Here is an 18,125-nt window from a genome sequence, read left to right as displayed (position 1 = left end):
AGCAGCTTGCATGTACTCTGTAAGGGACAGGTCGTCACTCTGACAGGCTAATTCCACCTGGAGGTCGATGCTAAGGCCGCGTCGGAACACGGTCTTCAGTTCTGAGTCCCCCCAGCCACTCCCTGCAGCCAACGTGCGGAACTCCCGGGCGAAATCGGCTGCGCTGCGTCCTCCTTGTCCTTGTTGTATTTCACACAGCTGTGTGCCGATGTCCAACCCCGCTGCGGGATGATCGAAGACCAACCGAATGAGGGCTGTGAACTGATCCTCTGACTCCAGAACAGGATCTCCACAGTTCCACAGGGCTGTTCCCCAGGCACCTGCCTCTCCAGTAAGGAAGGAGACGATGAAATGAACCTTTTGGCGTTCGGTCTGGAACTGGGTAGGATGGTACATGAAGTACAGCGCACATTGCATCAGGAAGTGTCTACAGCGTTCAGGGGATCCGTCGTATCGCTCCGGAACAGCGACAGGAATACCGGAGGGTAACACGGAGGCTATTACGGGACTAGGAGTACCGAGGTTCTGCGCGGTGGTGGCTTGATGGAGGGTCTCCGAGAGAGCCAGGATGGTAATCCCTTGGTTACGAGTCGTCTCGGTAAGTAGTGTGATTTCCTCCTTCAACGCCGCGATGCTGGCTGCTATGCACTCCGGATAGGCTTGAGCTTCTGCAGGATCCATGTTAATGGCGAAGTATTTTGTAACGTTAGGAAGAGACAGAGAGGGATCCTTATGCAAAAGCACAGTGCTCTTTATTTGGCAGATGGATACAACCAGAGAATGCGAGATGTTAATGCATAAACGGAGTTGATCTAATGCCGTTTGTTGAGAGTGGTCTATCCGGTCCGGGGTCGTAACGGGAAGGCAGAGTCCGTACGGTACCTGAGGGCTAGGCAGAAGACTGGGTCGAGGGAACAGGCAGAGGTCGGTACACAGGAGAAACAGCAGAGTATGATAACGCTCGGTATGCAACATGGTTGGCAATACTTCACGACGAGGTGTTGTGATGACGGTGTATATGAATGCCTGGAATGTGGGCGTGGTGATGAGGAACAGCTGAGTCCTTAATGGCTATCAGGTGACATTCCTGACATATAGGAGATTTTTAAAAAAGATGCAGGACAGAATTTTTTCAGTGATTGTATCTCCCTTATATATGTTTCAAGTGTTGAATGAATGTAAAACTTGCACCCTAATGATTGCAAGTTCATATATGTCTAGATTATGTTTACAACACTCGTAAATTTAAGAATATTCTTAAGTACGAGGTTACGAAGTACTTAGAGTTATGAACGTTTTGAGAAATGCACCCCTGAATTATAGTGGAACAAAAGGGCAAGAAACCGCCACACTGTCCAACCAGAGCGCCAGACTAACACAACATCAAGGCCTCGCTTAGGGAGAAGTAGACCACAGGATATCACATGGAAACATCCTGATTACAACACAGATACATGGTTCAGTACACGGTTTAGGTCCTTTAAGTTCCAGGTATATGTCCCAATAAATAAACCTAGTTTCATATATATTATCCCTGGCCAACGCTCCTGGAGTTGCAGAACTGGAGAATTGTTTAATATCTGCTTCACATCTGCATTTTCACATCATTTTCGTCCTTACCTTTGCTTCCATGTCTGCTTGTCAACTAGGCCTACTACAGAAACATAAGGATCACAGGATATATAAACCAGTTAGCCAAATAAAACATTGAAACCTGAAATATGTATAAAGTTTGAATAATAAAGGGGAAGATCCTACATCCTAAGGTCCCCACACTGAAAAAATAACTTTGAAAATTTTTACTTGATAAAATCCTCATAACAATTTGCATCAGCACTTTTAAAGTAAATTTTACTCCTGTAATATCATGCACAGCTCACTTGCAATTTTACATCAAGTAAAATTTACGTACCACTAAACATATATAAGGTCTGAAAAAATTTAAGTAAATGTTATTTTATACATTATACATGATGCAAATGATACAAGTTATATTGATGTAACCTAATTTAAGTGAATTAACTTTTTTTCCATCAAAATATTAAGTAAATTTGTTAGAAGGTAAATAAGTAGATTACATTATATTTTTCTGTTTTGACATTTTCAATTACTTGTAAATGGCACCACATTTCTTTTGATAAATGTTACCAAATAACTCATTTAATATACTTTAATAAAAACACACACAATTAAAATCCAATACAATTAAACAAATATACAAAAAAAAAAAACCAACACCTGGTAAACAAGCATTTAAAGGAGCATTCGATAATACATAATTAACCTTGTAGCTATAATTTGAAAATGTAGAATAGCTTTTTAGGTGGTGAGTGTGAGAGAGATACATTTAACAGTGGTATGACTGGCATTAGTCATCAAATATCTGCTCTACTGAAAAAGAAAAGTATGACTGAATTCTCATTGATGTGTCTCCCTGATGACATCATTGTTGAAACCTGTCCTCTTCCCGAGACCTAAACCATCCACTATACTGGTTCGTGCTAAAAGTGAGGTTACCCTGTAAAGGAACAGACACATTAAAATACTTAATTGTGACATTAAAACAATTATCTAAACATTGTCACAATTTTATACAGTGGCAGTGGGAGAAGAATATGGAATCCACATCATTATATCATGCATACAAACATATTTTTTCGTACCTGAATAAGATTAATATTGCTGCTTCCGAAAGCGACACGGCGACCGGAAGTCATTCATTTTCAATGAGAGTGAGCGACACACAGCGACGCGACGCGACCGTGAGCGACGCGACGCGAAGTGAGCGAATCGAGCGACACGAACAAGTTGAGCTCGGCTCAACTTTATGCAAATGAGCAGTGACGCGCGGCGGCGACTACCAATCAGAAAGTATGTTTGCACCCTCCTCCGAAACCGCACCTCTGACTTTGGTTCCTGCTGATTATTTGTTCCGATTACAAAATGGAGGAGAGATTGATGTTGGCTGTGTTCGAAATAGATTACTACATACTAGATACTGCATACTGGACTCAGTATATACTGGATACTGCATACCGGTCCTCGTAGTAGTATGTAGTATAGTTTCCAGTATGCGACAAAAGCAAAGCATACTACGGGGTCACATGATCGTAGCGTTGCATGATGGGATGCAGTACACTACGAAGATAGCTCTGTTCGCATACTGGAATATTTTGCGGAAGTAGTAGGTCATCCGGGTATGTTTCGCGTACTGGAAAATTTCATTTTGGTCACATACTGCATAGGGCCTACGGCATACTGATTTGGGGCTCGATCAGTACGCCAGTAGTATGTAGTAGGCTATTTCGAACACAGCCAGTGGCTGTCTCTGGATGTCCCGCACTTTACGATGTGTCACTGTTTATTTACAGTACAAAATGTTTATTTTTGGAGGGAATACTGTTCATTTGTTAAAAAACATCTGCAATAAATTAGCATATACCCTATTATTGGTTATGATTTTTAAAATTCCTTTTTGATCTTTGGGTCTGGGGTAAAAAGTTAAAAAAAATACATAAACATTTTAGGTTTATATACTATATGTGTTTTATACACACACTGTTTTATACACGCACTCCTTTATAATCGTGTGTCCTGTCATCAATAGATTAAAATAAATAAATATTGCGTCCTGCTTTAAAAACGTGATTTGCATATCTGTCACGTGCTGCATGCCGATGTGATGTTGGACACGCCCCCACGCGACGCAATGCTGGCGACTCGGCGACGGAGCGCGATTTTATCGCTTTCGGTGTGAACGCACAGACCCATCACCTCCAGCAAAGCCCTCAATCTGCCCAGTTTCACTGGACACTTGCCAACCTTAAAACACCAGAGAATAACCAAATACCTCCAACATCTGTTGACAGGCAAAAGTCACATGGAGAAATTTTAATCAATGTTCATAAAAACATAGATTTTTTTAATTCTAATTTTAATTTTGGTAGATTCAAATTACCTGCCCACTTTAGGTCAGTCATCACCACATAAACAGCTACAATACTGTAACATGCGTGGATCGCTTATCCACAGGAACATGGCTAATTTTAACTAACTAACTAGCTAACGTTATGTAGCTAACTAAATTTTCCGCTCATCCAACTGCTATTGACTAAGCTCCCTCTTGTTTTATATAATAGAAGTGAAATAAACAGCGGGTTTGACGGTACAGCCCCAGCCTCCTCCCTTTGGGCGTGTGTAGGTGTGGTCTATGTCTGGTTATGTGCATGTGTGTATTTTCTTGGGTTTGGTTCAATGTGCGTGAGTTCATCCATCTCACCTGTAGCTCGTCTCGTCATCACTTGGGTCTGGTTAAGTTTACCTACAGTATATAATGTGCGTTTGCACAGTGCCTGTACATTCATGTGTTTACTGTTCATTGTGCGCTATCCACGCTCCTTAACTATTAAAACTGTACGTAATCCATGAATATTCGTCTCTGCATCCTCCTTCCTCACACGTTACAGCAGGGCTTTCCTGTATAGTTAAGCGTAGACTTATCGATTGTTCATTTTCTAATCCAGTAGCTAACCTAGCTGTGCTACAAAAATTAGAATTATATAATACAATATGTATTATATAATAATATAAAATATATTATATTAATGTAATGTTAGAGAAATGACCCTGACTGGACATTCCTGAGATTATGTGATTTAAAGTGAACATTAAAGGTCATTATGAACAGAGATGTACTGTACATATTTAGCATCAAGCACTACCAACACCACCAAACGATCACTAAACCCAATACCACCAAACACTCTAAACCCAACACCACAGAACACTCACTTTTTTCAAAGTACAAAAATGTTGATGGACCAGGTATTATCATAAATCTAATAAAGGAAGGCAATAGCTTACCTTACAACCGAGATAATCCACACAGCATCTCCCACACAGACCCCAACGTCTCTTCCTCACGATCCCTCTGTGAGAGTCAGCATTTTTAGGTTTATGTGCAGTGACAATAAAACATTTAAATAGTTTGAGTAAGTTAATCTATAATAAAACCTACTCTTTCCACACAGTTCATTTATTACATTATTAAATAGTGTATAAATTTATTGTTTACTTATGAAATTCTAGTTCTCGTTGAATCAATGTAGAAATTATGATCGTTAATTTAGTATATTTTACTATACCACAAAGTAATTTTTTTCAGTTTGTGCTTGAGTATGACATTTTACAACAGTCCTTGTTTAACACGTTTAACACTAAGATAATTGACTTGGAATGATTCTTGACTTAGGATTGGCAGTGTTCACTGAAGGTTAGATCAGATCATTGCATGAGCTGCACTTTGGCTAGCTATATTCAGAAATGTGTGAAAGTTGATATTGTATATTTGCCCTTTTGTTTTATGTGCTTGGTGAAGCAAACATAAATATTGACCTCTGCCACTAGCGGTCCTGCCTGTAGAGGTTAATGTGCTATGCATTAGCTCTCTCTTTCAATGAAGTAATATTTTCACATTCAAATATATGTTAGCTGCTGTAGGGTAGTTTCATTGGAGGGACTGTCTATGTCATTTTTTGTATGAATATTAGTCTTCCATAAATCTGCAAGCTGTTGAAATTATTAAATGTAATGCAGTGTGACAAAATCAGCAATGCCTGCTGTGTACTGAACTGATGAAATATGACAAAATTGTGGAAACAGATATTGTCATAAGTGCATTATAGGAAGTTTTACTCCTACTAAACCACATATAATAACAATGCCTAATGGAAGCAAGTCTAAACAGCAGATCGTCGTGGCTGTATGTTAATGAGCTCAGCTGGTTTGTTCTCTCAGGGTCGAAGAGTAAAGGTCAAGGTCACAGACTGTAATGACTAAGAGTAACGTCATTGAGTGTTGTGTTATAATGAGACACAGTTTGTTGTTTAGTAAAGAAATAATTATCACAAACAAAGAGGAAAGAGAGCATCCAGTTTGCACAAATTCTGAGTTTAAGATAATCCAAACAAAGAGGGTTTGTGGACCAAGCACAAGTTAAAATAGTATAACTGTTCGAGTTATTTTCATGAAACTGTGAAGTTTCGTTAAACCATGCCATTTAAACAACAATGCTTTTAAAATGAACTATACCCAGATGTTATAGTGTCATGTATGATTTTGAGGTTGTCCAAGCTTGACATCCTGACTTCCTGTGGCACTAGGATAGAATTTCCTCGCTGATAAAGCATCACCCAGGCTCGACGTTCTGCTACTTGTGTCCAGGAATGGGGGGTTTTGTTCACAGTTTAACAAAAGGCCGTTGATTGTCTTTGTTCCAGGCAGTGTGACTCTGCATTTGCAAGTGTGCTTGAAGGAACTTTGGTGACTCTGTTGCTGCAGTGATGAAGATCAGGCATTAACTCAAACTCATTAAATCAAGAGATAGGCCTGTACAGCTGCTTTTGTCCGAATGTTCACATAGTGCCAAATGAAGAGATGACAGAACCTGTTTGATGTCTAACGGGAAAACCAGAAACTATGTTCTGTTGATAAAATGTAGTTACACAACTGAATTCCAAGTGCTTATTGAACACACCGCCTTTCTTTGATTGATACAAGCTTGATCTCTGCATTGCTGGAACTGCTGCCACCTACTGGTTGGCATGGTACGTACAGCATATTAATACAGTTGCCTCTGTTGAGATGGTCCACATAAGCTAAAGAACTATAATTATTCATTCCGGATGCAGGTTTCAAAATTCATATGTTTTTAAACATATTTTTTTTCCAAAATCAGATCACTGTATATATGCCATTTGTTATGGTGTATTCATGAAACAAATTTGCTATTTTATGAAAGAAAATATCACCAGTGATAATCCTTGTGTATCATATTTGCAGTATTGCGTGAAATGCATGGAGAGTGTAGAGTAGAGTAGCACTGTGACAGCAGGTTTGAATCCCACTGTCAGGGTATGCAGCACTGATAAAAACACATCTTTGATTTGAAAGAGGGTGTGGTTGTGGTGCAGGGGGCATTACTGCACACCTTATGCAGTGAGGAAATGTGAAAAGCTCGTTTGTGTCTCTGTGCTGGGAGGCCACAAAAGACAGAAACCATGAAACCCTGAGATAAACAGTGGAGTCCATCACCAAACCAAAGGTCTGTGTCTACTGCCAGGACGTTTTTCATGCATGTTTTTGGTCTCCGCCCACCAGTGTCATTCTGAGGTGTTGCAACAGCCACCTGGTCAGCCTGGATCCTGGCAATGAAAGTCTGCTTTCCAGAAGCGGGTTCACAGTCTTCATCTGGCAACTATGACCTCTTCTCTGAACCATAATCTTCCAAGTCAATGAGGTAATGGAGTGAATCCCTTTGCCCATGGGACTCTAGAAGCACTTCACTGCTCAGGTTGAGAACATTCACCACAAGAAGTCGATGTGAAGAATCAAAGGTTGCAGCCTGGCCAATCAGTCCGAAGAAAGATGTGAAATTGATAATGAAAGGATTCATGCAGTTGGCAGTTTGAATTTGCATGTTACTGTTTGCTCCACCATATGATCTATGACTGTCTATTGTAACACAGTTTCTTGCACAGAATGACAAAGTCAATATTGTTAATGGAAAGTCACATTCTACGTGAAAGCTCTTTGTGCTGTGAATCAGCCTGTTTCTCAGTTCTTGCAGTACGTTTGGTATCACTCATTCACTACCAGGTCCTTCTGTCTGGCGATGGTCCAGTGAAAGTGATGACACTGGTAACCAAGGACACTCTAAAAGGGCAATCAGAACAGACACTTAGAAGTTCTGAGTATCCTCAGAGAAAGAAACCTACCAGTCCCCCTACACCAGTCCCCCTACACCGGCCCCCCTACACCGGTCCCCCTACACCGGCCCCCCTACACCGGCCCCCCTACACCAGCCCCTCTACACCAGTCCCCCAGGTGGTCCCCAAATGGTCCCCAAACATCTCACTTCAGCTTCCACGATGCCTTTAGATTTGTGCACATACTGACAAGTAATATTGTGTTGTGCATAACAGTGGATGTATGATATTTCTTTATGGATGAGCTGAAAATAAGCTTGTTTATCATTACTTCACTCATAATTGAGACCCTGTTGGATGGAATTCCAACTGTCTTTTAATGTTCATGTTATGTCAAAGCTCTTTGAATTAAGGCCTCTGTGTTCATCAGGCACTGGTGCTTCTGCAGAAAGGCGCAGATATAAGGTCTGCATCCACACCTTGTCTTCTGTTCTTGCCTTCCTTAATTTCAGTAAGGCGTCAAAATTAAATGCAATGTTTTGTCAAGAAGGATAGTTACAACATGTGCACTTTGTCTGATCTAATGTGGATTTCCTCATCTGCCTCTTTCCTAATTTGCATCTCCATCTTGAAACATTTTAAGGATTTTTATTCTACAGTGCAATCTGTGAGGTTGATTTCTCATGTTATTCCTGTTACTCCTCTTCCAATTAACTGGTCCATCCATATGAGGCATCACAGTGCATGAAATATTGTCTGTATGCACATCAGAATGTGGCAGGTTTTGAGCACCAGTGGCCATTCAAACCACTCACCAAATAAACCAATCATAGCAGAGTTTGCTATATAATGAACCAATCAGATTCAAATGGTGGCTTCTTGTAGACTGAAATAAGTTGCTCCTAGTATGCTCTGTAACTTCAGTCACAGTGCCTGTCAATCTCACAGTTTGCCACTAAATCTATAACCATTTACTGGAGTGAAATAGAAAGTGTAGTTGAGGTGAGAAATCCTTGTTTTTAAACAGGTACATTATCTGGGATCCTAAGGACGTGATTGGATGGCTGCTGAGCAGGACCTCATGTCCTCCTCAGTCCCCAAACAAAAAGCATTTGTTTGGGTTTCCCGAGTTCCACAACACACTTGTTAGATTAGACATCTCAGCAACAGGACCTCTTACTTCCTGTGTGTGCCTGACAGCTATATGTGGGTGTAAGAACTTGGAGGGACCATTAGTCTGTGACCAAATGAAGTTAATAATCAAAACCAGCAAAATAAATATGATTTGGTCCAACATTATTCACTAGTGTAGAAACTGTTAGCTGTAAACATGGGGCTATTGTCCTTTAGCTTCATGCATGAGACAATAAGAGGCTTAATTTAGACTAAATCACACTTATTGCAATACACAGAACAAACATTCTCAAAAGTACAAATTACAATGGATATGCCCAGGACAAGTTCTCAATCTTTTCACCAAATGATGTATATGCAAATGATGTCACTGCAAGAGCCAAAAAGAGGATAACTTAATGGCAGTAAAATGGCAGTTTTTTTTTTTTGAGAACTGTCTCATTCAGTTTTAAAATGGCGTGTTTTACTTCAATATTTGCCCTTATATGAAAACAAATACATGTCACTTCCTGCAGATGAACTGTGAGAGAATATATAATATATATACAGTATATGGAATATATGTTTCGCTTGTTATATTATGAATTAGTTATATAACACTAGTGCATTTTCAGACACTACAATTTGAGACGTTATGTCAGCAACATAGCAGCGATTGTACCGATTCAGGGTTGCAGTTATGCTTTTGACAGATGGAAGGTTTTTGCCAGCTAGCAACTTGCACAAAATGGCTGAAGCAAAACCTAAGTGCAGGGCAGTTATTCACCTCATGTATAAACTCACACAAACATACATAGCATACATAATCCCTACGCTACAGTTTGAAGTGTATTGTTGGTGTTTTTGAGAGTGATATATTCAGGGAGTAAAATAAACTGTTGAGATTTTGACCAAAGTGGCTGTGTCATGCAGCGGTTGGTGTGGCCCTATATGTCTTCATCGGACTTAAAGCTCATGTTTCTTGTTTACACTTATGTTCTTTTTTTATTATGCACTGTGGGCCTGGAGGCCTCGTGACTCTTGACTTAACTTTACATGCCCTGTAGTGCACTTACTATAAATGGGAACAAAGGGTAGAGAGCAGAGAAGGGGTAGGGGGTAGGGAGCAGGGAGGGGGTAGGGGGTAGGGAGGGGATAGGGAGCAGGGAGGGGCCAGTGCTGAGCCCTCTGCGTGAGACCGGGGGCGGCAATTGCATAAGACAGAGGGATTTCCGACTTGGCAGTAATTTCTGCGTTAGGGTTAGAAATGGTTAGAGCTGCCCACTATGTTCATTGTGTTTTACTCTTTTGTATGAATACAGCAGCAATATTTACAGTTTTACCCTAACCCTGCCATCACATCTAACCTTTCTCACATCACTTGGCATGCCCATGTTAACCTATTCCCCATGTACCTGTACACACAGCCAGACATTTTAATCTGTTCACCTGCCGTGTGTCAACATTACAGTTCCTGTAGCTTTTAAATGTAATTCTACAGCACATAAGTCTCTGTATAGTAATGTCAGGTTTACTCCTCTTTTCCTCTCTATCCTTTTCTCAAACATGGTGGCTGTAAACTCTTCAAAATACAGTTACAGGATGATGCTCATACCACAGACCACATACCTCATGATGCTGAGACCACATCCTCTTATTAAGGATCCTTTACTAATCTCCCACATATGAGACAAAAACATCAAAGACATGCTTGTCAAGAGTGAGATGAATGATTAATAATTGTGGCACTGTAGCCTGCAATTGCTCTACATATGCTACATATATATAAATATATTAATACAGGCACTGAAGTAACTAGTACAAAAATGTAAACTGTATTGACTGCATCATTACTGCAGGAGCTGTTTATTGTAGCTGTTGTGAGAGATGTAATCAGCTATACGTGGCAGAAGTGAAAAAACAGCAGCTAATCGGTTTGTTGAACACCTTCGCACCATCAGAATTAAGGGAGGTGAAAATTGGGGGAGCCTCTTGGCTAGAGGTGTGACACACTGCCAAATGTGTCGCAATGATTCTAGGAAAAAACACTCTGCACTCATGGAATTTTAGAAGCCCGTGGAATGAACACTGTGGTTTTAAAATCTGCTTTTCCTGACCTAAACTAGGTTTACGTCTCAGAACTTCCGAAGCACTATGGCTGCATGGCTGAATTTTGATTCACTGCAATTTGATTACTTTTACTACAGTATTGCAGTATGTGCACATTGAATCTGTGGGAAATTAATAAAATATAAAATCTGTTAATGATCCAGTAATAGTGATTACTTCCCCTGTGTTTTCCTGCTTTTGAACTAAAACAAATTATGTTCTGTTTTATTTAATGCTTCTGACTAAAAATATAACTTATGCAAGATATTTTCTGTTTTTGTTCTAGGGCTGGATATAGCAAGAATAGTTTCTGGGTAGAAAGGTAGAAAGGTCTGCCACGTGTGACTAGCGACAAAAATAGACCCAAAAGCATGTTTCTTCATTCGTGTCAGTGCCACGTGTCACACGCAGCTGGTGTAGAAGATTACATTGATTAATATTGGGGTGCATTGATTGCTGTCGTGGTTAACTGCGTCTGCTCTAAAATGGGCTTGAGACGGCAGACCTGGAAGAGAGAATCTCTGGTAGGTGCAAAACCAGTGACAAACCTAAGACATGTAACGAGGAAACATTTTCAGTGAAAACACAACACTCACATTTCTGACAGGATTTTGAAGCTTTGGAGCAAATATCCTCGGCTAGCATAGGGTCAGTGAGCAGGAGGATCAGACACTGGCGCGGTTTCAGTGGAAGAGGCTTTAGGCGCTGGGTTAGCAGCAGGAACAGGAGCTGCAGAGACTGTGGGCATTGAGGCACGTGCCACAGTGGGACCTGGAGCAAGGAGAGGGGAGAGGAGAGAGAAAACCTGGGGACCTGGGGACTGCGCCAAGCCATATTCTGCCAAGCACAGGTCCACTGGGACTGGGACCAGTCCTGGACCACAGATGACAGCTAGGCCTGGAAAGATTGGAGAGAAGGTCTGAGAGCTAGGGAGTGGGAAGGTGGCGGCCGGGAGGGAACCACAACAAAGGTGGCTGGCCAACCACGGGCAGAACCGCCATGTGGCACCTGAGACGCTGAAGCCAACACGGGTGCAAGAACAATAGAGAGCAGAGCAGCAGGAAACAGAGGCATCGTGGAAGCTGATGCGGCCGTAGACTGTGAGGCTGGAGGTAATCCGCTAGTCTAAGGCGCTTCGCCCAACATGCTCCCAGAAGCCCCCACAGACGAAATGCTAAGCGCTCGACCCAGTTTGCTGTGGGAACTGGGACTAGGGAGGAACAGACCTGTTCCAGAATACAACTTGGCAGCGCTCCCTTCGGTAAATGTGTACATGTACACGAAGAGCAACAAAACCATCAGCACCCTCAATGTGGCTCCGCCCCTCTAAGCAGTAAGCTCATCCCATGGTCTCCCTGACAACTGGGATACCACATGGGGCCACCTTAAATTTCTATGCCAGAGGGAATCCATCCACGTTACCACTGCAGAGGGAGAACTTCTGAAACGCCGGTCCAAAGGATGTCCCAACATATTCAGTGGGGAGAGCTGGCCAGCATCTCGGAGCCAACGTCAAGGAAGCATAAACACAAGGCGGAGGAGCCAACAGACAGTGCCAGCTCAGGTGTGGCATTGGCCAGGAAGTGCTGCAGCCATGTGTCTGAGGTGCCTCTGGTCTACATCACGCAACACACACTCACATCACTGTCTTCTTAAGGTCTGTCACTGTGTTTGTTGCCCAACTCTGTCTGCAGTTGTTGCCACACCCACCTCCCCTCCCCCCACCAAGACTGAAATTGTTGGACATGAGTACAGAGTACTTTTAATAGGACATGCCCAGTAATGGTAGCCGTAAGGGTTACAGAGTCAAATGGGCTAAACAAGAACCAAACTAACGAGGCATGAACCAGAGGAACAGGGGAAATGGGCTAACGAGAGTAAGCAATGCTAACGCTAGCAAGACGGCCACACACAATGGTACAACATTGGCTATAAATACATTGAGTGTGACGACACAAACAAGACCCAGACGCAACAGCTGATGGTGAGGCGTTCTGAGGGCGGAGCTGTAGCCAGACTGCTTTAGACAGGGCTTGGAAAATGATGACAGGTGCTGTAATTGCTTTGTTTTGTCTACCTCATTATTCTCTGATAATAAGCATATATTATATTATTATTTTCTGCATTGAAATAAATTTTACTATCTATCTGTTTGAGTTTTACATTTTGGGTTTTGTCTTTCACTGGTGTGTTTCTTCCATCACAAAGGAGGAGTAACCACTCTAATCAAATTTCCTTTAGTCAAATATCAGGAAGTATCGCTCTCTAACTACAGTTATCACTGTTCCACTCTTCGTGTCATTTGTATGACTGTATGACTGGTGGCTCTAGTGATTCATTTTTGATGCTGTGGGTAAATCAAGTTCCATAAGTTCATATCTCCTCTTTTAAGTTTGTCCTAGATTTTGGCATCTTGTCTTGTGCTGTAGTTTGCGCTCCCAAGCAGATTTTAGCCCTATACTGTGTGTACAAGACCACCTACTGCTTGTCAAGGTCTCTGATTCAGAGAACTGGGGGCTGTAATTAGAGGTGCCAACATTTGCCCAGCGTTTGCATTCTGAGTGTAGTTTGCAGGTGTTGGCAGGATCACCCTGATGGCTTGTGCAATGCTGCTTCTGACCTTACAAACCTTAACAGCTACACCTCACTGTGATAGGTCTTACTCTTAATATATATTTTTGTGTAGTAAATGTTTGTAGTTAAAATAGACATCACTACATCAACTTTGACCTTAAGTTCAAAATAATTTCAGTCAGCAGCAAGATAACTAAAGTTGACTTTCCTAATGATTTAATCAAATACTTTTGACAAGTATCAATGAAAACAATTAATCTGTTATTTTAAACCTTGCATTGTGAATTTTTGACTATTCAAGCCAATAGAGCCTCTGATGTATTACAGATTAAACTGACTCCCCTGGTTAATGATTTTTTTTTCCAGACCCTACAGCTCTGGGACCAGTGGGCTAATATACACACTAGTCAAGCATATAGTCACATTCAGTTACTGCCTTAGGGCCAAATGCTCCATGGGTTCGTCCGATCTGACAGCTGGTGACTTTTCATCAAGCAGAGTAGAATGAAAGTCTCTACCACAGAAGATGGTCTGGTGTCAATTGCCTGAGGCTAAATCACACTGGAGTTTACTGTTCATGTGTATCATGCGGTGTTTTATAGGTTTAATTGTGAAGTATTGCTTTGGAAGGTCTGCAGCTGTTGTATACTGGTGCCTGAGTAGTTCCAAAATATTATATGTAAGGTAGTTTGAAAATGAAAGTGCATGGTGCAAAGTTTAGAAACTTTATTTCTCAAGGAACTGAAAGGTTATTTTTGGAGACTGGTCAAAGTACGCACACTCCAGGACATGATAGTATACCAAGAGGTACCCTGATGTCATTCTGAATGTTAATGCATTTTTATGGCCAGTCCATAAAATGTTTCAGCCTATACAGTACACTGCTTTATCCATTTATGTAGTATTTAGTGATATTACTCAATCAACCACCAGGTGTGCGGGAAAAAGAGTCTATTATTAAGTCATTAAAAAATACTTTCAGAACATAATCTCAGCTTCCTGAACAAGTTCATTACAAAAGAAAATCACATTTGCAATTTCTCAGGGAGAAATCAAAGCTGCCACATTATTAATTATGCACACAGTGAATCCGTCGTAACTCCTAGTCCTCTCGGGACGCAGGGTTATCTCGCACTGTTTGGCTGTTTCCTAGGAAAGAAGCCTGTGCCAGAATCGTATCGACGTTGGCTCGATGTTACCAGAGGCAGGAAGAAGGCGACGTATGTGGTTTTGCTGGGACAGCTGATGGACAACCATGATAGCACTTCTGTGTCCTACAGAATAATTGGTGCAGCTGGCTTCCTGGTTTCTGAGAGAGCAAATTCGAACACTGTGGGCTTCAATTGCTCATGCCAAAGCTTATCAGCCAGAGATTGAGACCTGTAATTTACACTCTGAAAGTTGGAGAGGTTTATTATTACAATTTCAGTATGTTAGTTGCATAACGAAGTATTTGCTTACAATGTTTTATTGTTTCAGAATTGACAGAATTAATGCTGATTAACTCCGTGTAAAACCTTAGTACACCATACTAATATGACATATCTCATTTGGCCCTCTGAAAGCATTCATAAACATGGCAGTATGTAATAGTAAAACTATTTAGGTTTTTTCACTACTTAAAAATCATGAGAATACTGGAACAGTGTATAGCAATTAAAGCAATTAAAGTAAAAATTGGATTCTGAATCGAACATTGCAAAATAGACACTTTTGTAGCATTTTCTAAAAGTATCTTAAGATTGCTAATGGCAGACTGACTGGTCAAAACTAGGGATAGGGTTAGAGTTAGGCAGAGGCGGTCTTTGCATAGCGGCGTTGCTAGGCAACTGCCTTGGGCCCCTCCCACTGCAGCCCACTGTAGGGGCCCCCTGACTAGCTAACTTATTTCTCGCATATTAATGTTGATGGGCCCCCTAGCTAAATTTGCCTTGAGCCCCCAAATTGCCAAGTCCGCCACTGGAGTTAGGGTTAGGGTAAGGGTTGGGGTAGGGTTAGGGTAGAGTTAGGGTTAATTTCTTAACGCCTCTAATTTCAGATCTACTGCTTAGTGTCCAAACCTTTTCCTTTAATCCACTGTTGATCTTTTACGTTGTCCTAGACATAAAACGTTTAATGTGCTGGACAAAAGCGAAAGTGCGACGCTTACAGCGCGAGCACTGCAACTAGTGACACTCACACGACACAAGCTTAGACAAAGACGAGCACAAGACATTGCGTGAACGCACATTATATAGGTGATTAACACAGACCCTCGTGATCTCGAGACAAGGCACAGGTGCGACTACGAACACGCTCACAAACAACCCACACCCACGGAAGTACATAGATGGACATAACTGCACGCAGACGACATAATGACACGCCCACAGGGAAGGGTCCGGAGCCGTGACCGTGACATAGAGGGCAGACCTTAGTCTGTATTCAAAGACTGAGCAAACGTTCCCAAGCAGACATGTGTAAAGTATTAGTGACCCATACTTGAGTAAAAGTACAAGTACTCTATCAAAAAAGTGACTTGAGTAGTTGAACATTGTTTAAAAACTATTCTTAAGTGGAAGTACAGAAGTATTCAGCATTTTTTGTACTTAAGTATTGCAAGTAGTTTATTCTAAAATGTATTACTCAAGTACTGAAAGTAAAAAGTATTATGTTTTGTATTAATTATAGAAAGCAGTCAAACTTTGATTATCAAATTGTTTATATATCACTTACTAATACAAGTGTTCTGTATGTAAAAACAAGCAGCAACATGAATATAATTAGGTTAGCTAGCTAGTTAAGACAGCTAACCTAACTAGCGCTTACTGATAGCTCAAGCTGGTGTGTCTTCTGTGCATGATAAGGGTTTGATTCTTAACGAACATGTTTAGAATTGTAACTGGGTCCGGGTTATTCAGCACATAAAAATGTATCAGAGTAAAAGTCTTAAACTAATGGACAATACGTAGTGAAGTAAAAGTGGAAGTAGGAGAAAAAATAATACTCCAGTAAAGTACAGATACAGCATTTTAGTACTTAAATACGGTAGCAGTGGCGGCCTCTGACAAATATCTCAGGGGGGGCAATTGTTGTGATGACATCCAAGGTGACCATTTCAGTGGGTAAATAAAAAACAGTGACTTAACCAATGAAAATATAATGATAAATATATATTTCTCTTTACATTATAAACTGTACAGTATTTGTGCACCGATATATATTTGTAAATATCATCTTGGTTAAAGCTCTACAATGATTGAACATTTAACTGATATTGTCATCTCTGAATTTGCCCTCACAAATTTAAACATGGAGAGGCCAGATTTACCATTAATTAAAGTGAATCTTTCCCACTCACAATAATTTCTGTATTCCTCAGACAGCATTTTATTTTAGGTGTTAGAATATAAATGGGCAACAGCATTAAGGATGGAGCAGAATGCAGGGAAAGCAGAACAGGGCGCGAGCTACTTCACAGCCTGCTAGCCATGTTTTCTGTTCATACCAGTTTCGCCAAAATACTCTGTTATATTCTTTTCCTCCCTTTGTGGACACTTCACTTTTTTGATGTTTAAATTTGGTCTCAGTGGCCCTAATTCCTTAGTTGTTAGTTTATCTTGATTATTACGACGACAGAATGGCACTTCTCTTGATGAAACAATTGAGTTGTTCTGAGTTGAAGGAACGCTGGCCGAGTTGAGCAGATTAATTTCCCTACGTTACGTCTGACGTAAGCACGTAAGAGCGAGCCCTCCCGGAACCCATAGACATTGCATTGCAGCGCCTACACTTTAGAAAAAAACATTTAACATGAGAGTCTACAAGAGCAGTCGGGCGATTTTCAGTTAGACTCAAATTGCCCCAGAAGGGGCGGTACTACAGGGAATGCACCTCAACGCTGATTGGACAATGGCATTCAGAGGCAAGAGATGCTGTCCAAAACAGGCATTGCTAATTAAATACCGTGATAGAATGTGAGAAAAAAATACTTCCTTTTCGTCCTTTCGTGGTGCGTCGCCCAATCGCCCTAATGAACAAACCGCCCCTGTACAGTAGTGATGTAGTTCTCCTTTGTTACTATACATCTCTGTTCCTAACTCACAGGGCCTATAAAAAAATAAAAAAAGACAAGCATCAGTGCTATCAAACTAACAGGTTGCCATATTAATGAATTGGGTAAAATGGGGTGACTGGATATGTCTGGAAAGAAGAGATTGCTGACACCTGTGCTGTCTCACTGCCTTCCCACATTCATTAACCACTCTGTGCTGTCTTACTGCCTCCCCACACTCATTAACCACCCTGTGCTGTCTTACTGCCTCCCCACATTCATTAACCACTCTGTGCTGTCTTACTGCCTCCCCACATTCATTAACCACTCTGTGCTGTCTTACTGCCTCCCCACACTCATTAACCACCCTGTGCTGTCTTACTGCCTCCCCACATTCATTAACCACTCTGTGCTGTCTTACTGCCTCCCCACACTCATTAACCACCCTGTGCTGTCTTACTGCCTCCCCACATTCATTAACCACTCTGTGCTGTCTTACTGCCTCCCCACACTCATTAACCACCCTGTGCTGTCTTACTGCCTCCCCACACTCATTAACCACCCTGTACTGTCTCAGTGCCTCCCCACAA

General features: G+C 41.3%; 1 protein-coding gene across 3 annotated transcripts in view; it reads left to right on the top strand.

The window, feature by feature from the left end:
• Positions 1-18,125, top strand: part of slc6a1b (solute carrier family 6 member 1b) — a 103,365-nt gene that overhangs the window by 59,250 nt on the left and 25,990 nt on the right. The window contains exon 3 of one of the 3 annotated variants that reach the window (XM_077009887.1): positions 7,159-7,297. The exons of the other annotated variants lie outside the window; for them this stretch is intronic. The gene's annotated coding sequence lies outside the window, so the exon portion shown is untranslated. The remainder of the gene's footprint in view (positions 1-7,158; positions 7,298-18,125) is intronic. 3 annotated transcript variants of the gene reach the window in all.

Source organism: Brachyhypopomus gauderio, chromosome 1 (assembly GCF_052324685.1).
Source record: "Brachyhypopomus gauderio isolate BG-103 chromosome 1, BGAUD_0.2, whole genome shotgun sequence".
Taxonomy (NCBI): domain Eukaryota; kingdom Metazoa; phylum Chordata; class Actinopteri; order Gymnotiformes; family Hypopomidae; genus Brachyhypopomus; species Brachyhypopomus gauderio.
This window is presented reverse-complemented; position numbering and strand designations above follow the sequence as displayed.